This window comes from Nicotiana sylvestris, chromosome 11 (assembly GCF_000393655.2).
Source record: "Nicotiana sylvestris chromosome 11, ASM39365v2, whole genome shotgun sequence".
In the NCBI taxonomy this organism is placed as follows: Eukaryota; Viridiplantae; Streptophyta; class Magnoliopsida; order Solanales; family Solanaceae; genus Nicotiana; species Nicotiana sylvestris.
Genome location: NC_091067.1, coordinates 110,461,555 through 110,470,825, shown reverse-complemented (window position 1 = coordinate 110,470,825; position 9,271 = coordinate 110,461,555).

Genomic DNA, 9,271 nt, shown 5'->3' with positions numbered 1-9,271 from the left:
ACAACTCAGATCACCACTTTGTAAGGACTCGAAATTAGCAACATAGATGTTCTTGTATCTTTTGGCCACAAGTACCACTTCACTAGTTACCAGATCAGTAATTGTACATATCTTGGACAAGAATTCCACCTTGTTTCCTTTATCACAGATCTGAGAGATACATAAGAGACTGTACTTAAGGCCATTGACATAGTACACATTTTCAATAGAATGAGTGAGTGACTTTCCGACTTTTCCAACTCCAAGAATGTACCTCTGTTTCCCATTTACAAAGGATACACTCCCTCCTTGCAGGGCTTTTGGTGAAATAAAGTTCATGGTGTTCCCAGTCATGTGCTTTGAACAACCACTATCCATGAACCATTGTTGACCGCTTCCTTTCACTGTTCATTGCAAAAGAAGATCAAGAGTTAGTTTTAGGCCCAAGCAAGTTTGGGTCTCTTGTAGTAGGCAAGAGGATGAATAAGAGCTTTCTTAGTCCATGCAGGTAATGTGCGTTTTTTGTGAGTGGAACCTGGTCATTCTTTTGTAGTCACTTTTTCGCAAACACTTTGTTTTTCTGAAGAGATTGAACCCTGGCCTGGAAATTTTCTTTGAAGTGCCCATTGTTCCCACAAAGGGTACAAAGCCAATTATAAGGAACAACAATGTATTTGCTGTGAGGGTTGTAAGAATTTTTCTCCCTTTGGACCCTATTCCCTACCTGTTTTTACCATTATTAGTGTACATGGCAGTGATAGCTTCTGAGGAGCATGTCCACTTTAGGAACTTTTCAAGATCATTTTTTATTCTTTTCAGATTAGTTTGGAGGTGCTTGTTTTTCTCAGTTTCAACACACATCCTAGTTCTAATAGCTTTTAACTCATTTTCAAGTCTAATGTGTTCCTCACTGGCTATCTCTTTTCCTTTTCCAGAATTTCCAGCTTTTGAAATAGTCTCTGGTCTCTCTATTGTTTCCCTTAGGTCTGCAATTATTGGCAAGAGATCATTTCTTTCTTCTTTGAAGCTTTCAATGGTTTCCTTATGGTCAATAACTACAGCCACTAAGTCATCTCTAGTTTGTTCAGCTTCTCCTAGTTCTAAGGTCAAGGAATTCCTATCCTCCACAAGACTATGATAGGTATCAATCAACACACTAGCTAAAGACATAAGTTTATTAGGAGAGTAGGATTTCAGATTTCACTGAACATCCCTGAAATTTACCTCCTTGTTTTCATCGTCTTCGTCATCATCTGATTTGGCCATCAAAGTAAAGGTTGGGTCATATTCATTTTCCTCGCCTTCAACTGCCATCATGGAACTATCGCCATCATCAGTTTCATCTTTAGACTCACTAGAGGAATCTCCCCATGCTGCAAGAGCCTGTTTCATTACATTGTCAGCATATCTCTTTCTTTTGAAGTCCTTAAAAGGAACCAGGTTCCTCTTAGCTTCTTTTTCAGGGTTGTTCTTTGAGAATTCTTTCTTTAAGAGAGGACAGTATTTGATGAAGTGTCCAGGCTTTCCACACTTGTGATAGAGATCATCTAAGATCTTCTAGTTGTTGCTCAGTTCATAGGGTTAGAGCACAACAAGGTGCTTCCGCTACACATTCTTCTTTAGTTGTTAACGAGGCCATTGATTTTGCTTCCTTGTCCCCCAAGGGATGAGACATGAACATGGCAAGTGAACCATTCTAGAAGTGCTTTTCCTGTCCACAAGAAAATCTGCACAGTTAACATCATCATACCCAACAGGATTAAAACTGGTACCTGAGGGGTAATACATGACCAGGTCCTGAGTTCTTTTAAGATATCTCAAACTTCTTTTGGCGGCCCTCAAGTAGGATTCCTAAGGACTTGACTTTGGATTCTATTCTGGAGTGGAGATACAGAAGGGATTAAGATTTTTTTTTGAATTTTTAATACTTGTATAACTCTAGAAAAAAAGTGATTAGGTTATCAGATAGATGAGAGCTTTTGTGTTTCCAATTTGGGACTGAGGCTTGATTGGTAGAGGAACTTGGGAGGTTAATTTGATTTCCCTACACACTTTGTTCTGTTGCTTGTCGAGCGCCATGAACTGCATATCCACTCTTTCTTCAGCTTCAGTGGTAGTAAGTGAAGTACTAGGTTCCTTGTGAGAAGTGGAAGATGATGTTGCATTGTCTTTCACCTATCTCCTTCATCTTACTCATCATATCAGCCTCCCTATTTAAAGCCTCAGATATTTCCCAGAGACTAGAGATGGTTCATAATATTGATCATCATTGTTTCTTCCTTAGTTAGATGAAGGTGTCTTGTTGAATACCCCATGAGCACTTCCTTCCACTTAGTGTGACCTTTGTTGTAGACTTTGTGGCCTCTGCTTTGTGGAGAGTATCCCAGAAGGATTCCTTCATTGCCTTTGAATTAGACTTCCCAAGCTGGTCCTTCCTGTTGTCGAGAACATGGCATAGTCAGTAAAGAAGGTTCTTAGATGAGTTGTCTTTGCTTTTCTTCCATTTGGCAGCTCATAGTGGGTTTTGATTCAGGAGGGACCTAATCATGCACCTGTTCACCAAGTAGAAAGCAGTATTTACTGCTTTTTCCCAGAAACTTTTGGCGATTCCATTGTCGATGAGCATTGTCCATGCCATATTTTCCAATTATGTTCTTTCTTTCAGCAATACCATTTTGCTGTGGAGTCCTTGGTGCTGAGAAGTTGTGTGTGATTCCATTTTTATTACAAGCTCATCAAATTTGGCGTTGTCACATTCTGTCCCGTGGTCAGATTTGATGCATACTACATTCAATTTTATCTTCACTTAGATCTTCTTGACAAAGGCACTAAACATTTCGAAAGTCTCATCCTTTGTTCTAAGAACCAGTGTCCAGGTGAATCTTGTATTTGAAAAACCATGAACCAGGTCCTTCTCAAGAATATCATATCACCAACTTGTAAAGATTCAAAGTCAGCAACATAGATGTTCTTGTTTCTTTTGGCCACTAAGACCACTTTATCAGTCACTAGATTGGTAGCTGTGCACTCTTTTGACAAGAACTCTACTTTGTTCCCTTTAATGCAGATTTGAGAGACACTTAGGAGACTGTACTTCAGGCTATCCACATAGTACACGTTCTCAATTGAGTGACACAGAGATTTTCCAACTTTTCTAGCATTGAGAATGTACCATTTCCTTTTTAATGGATACATTCTTTTCCTGCAGGGTTTTTCAGTGAGAAGAAATCTATGGTGCTTCCAATCACGTGCTTTGAGCACCCACTGTCCTTGGTTCATTGCAGTCCGCTTCCTCTCACCGTTCCCTACACATGCAAATTATGGGTTAGATTTAGGTACCCAAACTAGTTTGGGTCCCTTGTTATGATAAAAGGGATGGATAGAGGCTTTTCTAGTCCATGCAGGCAATATTCGTTTCTTGTCATCGATACCTGGTGCCATGTTAGTAGTCACTTTGTCAGTAAACACTTTGTTTTTCTGAACAGATTAAACCCTGGCGAGGCAATTTTCTTTGAACTGCCCATTGTTCCCACAGTGGGTACACAACCAGTTATCAGAAATAGTGACGTACTTGCCGTGAGGGTTGTAAGGTGTTTTCTCCTTTTGGAACCCGATTCCCTACCTATTTCCACTATCATTCAAATACATGGAAGTGACAACATCTGAGGACCAGGTCCACTCCAGAGATTTCTTAAGATCAATTTTTACTTTCTCCAATTCAGCTTGAAGTTGCCGATTTTTCTCAAGTTCACCACATAGACTAGTTTTCACATCATTTAATTCATGTTCGAGCTTGATGTGTGTCTCACTAGCTACTTCCTTCTCTTTCCCAAGATTCACAGTCCTATGTTCTCTATTGAGTCCCTCAATGGTTTCCTCTAGGTCAGTGATTATCACTAAAAAATTATCCCTCTCTTGATGTGTGTCTCACTAGCTACTTCCTTCTCTTTCCCAAGATTCACAGTCCTATGTTCTCTATTGAGTCCCTCAATGGTTTCCTCTAGGTCAGTGATTATCACTAAAAAATTATCCTTCTCTTGATGTGTGTCTCACTAGCTACTTCCTTCTCTTTCCCAAGATTCCCTCAATTTTTTCTTCTAGAGTGTGTTTCTCATTGATGAGACCTTCTATTGTTTCCTTCAAGTCAACCACCACAACCATCATATCATCTCTTTCATTTTCTACACTAGTTATCTTTTCATTTAGAGCTTCATTTTCTTTTTAAAGATTAGCTATGGTCTCATTTATGTCCACTACACAGACCACCAGATCATCTCTGGATTGTTCAATTTCTCCTAGTTCTAAGGTCAGGATATCCTTATCATTATCAAGGCTATAATAAGCATCAATTAAAACATTAGCTAATGACCTTAACTTCTTAGAAGAGTAGGATTTCAGTTTTCTCTGAACATCCCTGAAATTTACCTCATCATCTTCATCTTCTTCATCCTCATCAGACTGAGCCATCAGCGCGAACAGTGAGTCATACTTCGTTACTTCAGTTTCCACTACCATTGTGGAACTGTTTTCTGCATCTGGTTACCTTTGTGATTCAGTAGAGGAGTCTCCCCAAGCAGCAAGTGCCTGCTTCATAATATTGTTTGCTACACTTTTTCGATTAAATCATTTGTCTGGAACCAGGTTCCTTTTTGCTGCTTTGTCAGCATTTTTTTTTGTATTGCTCCTATTTCGTGAGTGGGCAGTCTTTGATGAAATGCCCTGGCTTTCTGCACCTGTGACAGATGTCATTATTCCTTGCTTTACTTGTACTTCCTCTCTTTGGTATACCACCATTTCTTCGAACCATATTTTGAAATCTTTTAGTAAGATATGCCATGTCACTATCTTCAGCACTTGAGTCACTGCTTTTAGCTTTGAGTACCAGGTTCTTTTCCTTCTTCAGCTCTCTCCTTTCACTTCCTTTCTTTCTTTTTATCTCGTATGTATTCAGATTACCAATCAACTCATCTATGGTTAGAGTTTGTAGATCTTTAGCTTTAGTGATGGCATTTACCTTACTTTCCCAAGAACCAGGTAGAACACTGAGGATTTTCCTTACAAGCTTGTTTCTGGGAATGACATCTCCAAGTGAATGAAGCTCATTTATGATGGAGGTGAATCTGGTGTGCATATAATGTATAGACTTATCATCCTTCATCCTAAAGAGATCATACTCTGTGGTGATCATGTCAATCTTGGACTGTTTAACCTGAGTAGTTCCTTTGTGTGCGGTTTGCAACGCTTCCCATATTTCTTTGGCAGTATCACAAGCTGAGACTCTGTTGTACTCATCGGGTCCTATGCAACACATCAAGATTTTCTTGGCATGATAGTTCTTTTCTATGGCTTTTTTGTCAATGTCGCTGTACTCTTTTTTGTCTTTCGGCACCATTGGTCCAGTTTCTTCAAGCTTCTTCATATGAACATGTGGACCATCACAGATGATGTCCCATAGTTCTGAGTCTTCAGCCATTATAAAATCATGCATGCGAGTCTTCCACCAGCCCTATTATTGACCATTAAATCTAGAAGGTCTGTAGGTTGATTGTCCTTCCTCAAAGTTGGGTGGAGCAGCCATTGAGATCCTTTCTAGGTGTTAGCCTTTTAGAAAGAACCTGCTCTGATACCAATTATTAGTTTGTATGAGTCCACCAAATAGTAAAAGTACCTGGTCCTCTATGAGGTTAAGCTGAGAATGCTAATAAAACTGTAAGTAAAGAAGACAAGGGATTTTTACGTGGAAAAATTCCACACAAGGGGATAAAAAAACCACGACCTACACTTGTCGGCATTTAACTTCACTAACTTGCAATCTCACTATTACAAGCCACTTTGTAATAACCCTATTACAAAGACTTCAACTAACTTGTGATGCTCTCACCACAAGCCACTTTGTGACTCTTCTAGTTACAAAGACTTTAAACTTATGACTAATCCTAGTCACAACATAAACTCGGAAGTTTACGGATTTTTGGTTTTCCTAAGACAAAGCTTCTAAGAAAGCAAAATAGGAGATACAATAAAGAACAAATAACAAGATTACAACTCAACTACGGATATACATAAACTCATTATGAAACTGATCCTTAGTGGAGTTGTCTTCTTGTTCTTGACACACTAGTGACTTCAATGCCGGATGAACACTGTTATGCTTGAGAGAGTATCACTGAATGCACCAGTGAAAATGTTGTGCCTTGCACCAGGTTGTTATATCACAAAAGACATCACAATGGATAGTGATGTCAATTCTTGGTACACGCTTCTTCCCAATGAGAAGTGACTGCTGCACTGTCTGTTGCATAGTCACTTTTGTGCAGTTGCATTCCAGCTATATAGTTGACTTGTACTTCTGTCAAAGAACACTAAGAGATCAGGTCCCTGTTGTGTTCCTCTTTATAATGGTTGCGGACAGTCACTGACTTGTATTTCGGTCGGAGAACCCTAAGGGACCAGGTCACCAGGTCCCTGTTGTGTTCCTTCCTATGGTTGTTCATTCATTTGCTGGAGTCATTAACTTGTACTTCTGTCAGAGAACCCTAAGGGACTAGGTCACCAGGTCCTTGTTGTGTTCCTCCATGTGTTTGTTCAGTCTGGACATTATTCATTTGAAATGTATACCATGTGGGTCAGGTTCTCTATTTGGTTTCTCACAATAAGTTTGTTAGTTCATCAAAACATAAGAAGCATAAGGCAAGTACATTGAAAACCCATCAGATACGCTCCCACTTCCACTCAGGAATCTCAATCTTCTAGAACAAACCACCAGGTCTCTGATACTCATACTTTACCTGCTAACAATTTAAACACCGAGCCACATATGCAACAATATACTTATTCATCCTCCTCTACCAATAATGCTGTCGCAAATCCTGATACATCATAGCGGCGCCCAGATGAATAGAGTACCGGGAACTATATGCCTCCTCTAAAATCCACTCTCGAAGTCCATCCACATTAGGCACACAAATACGACCCTGCATCCTTAAGACTCTATCATCTCCAACTGTAACCTGCTTGGTACCTCCATGCCGCATTGTGTCTCTAAGAACAAGAAAATGAGGATCATCATACTGCCAATCTCGAATACACTCAAATAATGAAGAACGAGTGACTGTGCAAGCTAATACACGGCTGGGCTCAGAAACATCCAACCTCACGAACTGATTGGACAAAGCCTGAACATCCAAATCAAGCGGTCTCTCACTGACCGAAATATGCGCAAGATTGCCCATGCTGGCTGACTTTCTACTCAAAGCATCGGCCACCACATTGGCCTTTCCCAGATGATATAAGATGGTGATATCATAGTATTTTAATAGCTCCAACCACCTTCTCTACCTCAAATTTAGCTCCTTCTGCTTGAACAAATACTGTAGACTCTTGTGATCCATGAACACCTCACATGACACGCCATACAGATAATGCCTCTAAATATTTAACACATGAACAATGGCTGCTAACTCCAAATCATGAACTATATAATTCTTCTCATGAATCTTCAACTGTCGCGAAGCATAAGCAATGACCTTGCCATCATGCATCAACACCGCACCAAGTACAATACGAGACCCAAGAATGCAACCGAACTCTACCAGAACTCACACTTCGAAAACTTAGCATACAGCTGACTATCTCTCAAAGTCTAAAGAACAACTCTCAGATGCTGGTCATGATCTTCCGGGCTGTGGGAATATATCAAAATATCATCAACGAAGACTATCGCGAACGAATCCAAGTAAGGCTTGAACACTCAGTTCATCAAATAGATAAAAACTGCTGGGGCATTTGTCAACCCAAATGACATCACCAAGAACTCATAATGCCCATACCGAGTGTGGAAAGCTGTCTTAGGGACATCAGATGCCCTAATCCTCAACTGATGGTAGCCAGATCTCAAGTCAATCTTCGAAAATACCTTGGCACCCTGAAGCTGATCAAACAAATCATCAATCCTCAGCAATGGATACTTATTGTTGATTCTAACCTTGTTCAACTATTGATAATCTATACACATTCTCATCGATCCGTCCTTCTTCTTAACAAACAACACCGGTGCACCCCAAGGCGAGACACTAAGTCTAATAAAGCCTTTATCAAGCAAGTCTTGCAACTGCTCCTTCAATTCTTTCAACTCAAGCGTGGCCATATAGTACATCGAAATAGAAATGGGATGAGTGCTCGGAGCCGAATCAATGCAGAAGTCAATATCCCCGTCGAGTGGAATACTCGGCAGGTCTGAAGGGAATACCTCAGGAAACTCATGAACAACAGGCACGTAATCCACAGAAGGAACCTCAGCACTAGAATCACAAACATATGCTAAATAGGCCAAACACCCATTCTCGACCATACGCCGAGCCTTCATATATGAGATAACCCTACGGGTAGAATGACCAGGAGTCCCTCTCCACTCTAAACGAGGTAAACCCGACAAGTCTAAGATCATAGTCTTGTCATGACAGTCCAAGATAGCGTGGTAAGGTGATAACAGTCCATCCCCAATATGACATCAAAATCAACCATATCCAGAAGTAACAAATCTACTAGAGTCTCAAGACCCCTAATCACAACTATACATGAACGATGGACACGATCTACCATAATAGAATCACCCACCGGTGTAGACACATATACATGAGCACTCAAGGAATCACTAGGCACAACTAGATACGATGCAAAATAAGATGACACATAGGAGTATGTAGATCCTAGATCAAATAGAATGGAAGGATCTCTACTACAAACCAGAACAATACCCGTGATAATTGCATTAGAAGCCTCAGCCTCAGGCCTAGCTAGAAGAGCATAACATCGGGGTTGGACCCCACCACTCTGAACTACATCTCTGGGATGACCTCTTGCTGGCTGGCCTCCACCTCTAGAGTCCTAACCTCCACCTCTAGAGTCCTGACCTCCACCTCTAATACCTCTACCTACACCTATAACACCTCTACCTCCACCTCTAGCTTGCTGAGCGGGCGGTGGAATACTTGGTGCCTGAACCATGGCACGGGAACCCTGATGCTGAGAGCTGCTTGGTGCTCGAGGGCAAAATCTAGCAATATGCCTCGTATCACCACAAGTATAACAAGTCCTCGGCTGTTGAGACTGCTAACCCAGACGACCTGAATAACCACTCTAAAAACTCTGGAGTGGATGTGCACTAATAGGAGCTGGGGGTGCACTGTAGGGCAACTGATATGAATACTATATATGAGAACCACAGCCACCTGGAGCACCGTGAGGCGCCTGAAGTACTGAATGAAATGGACTGGAAGGATGACTCCTACAA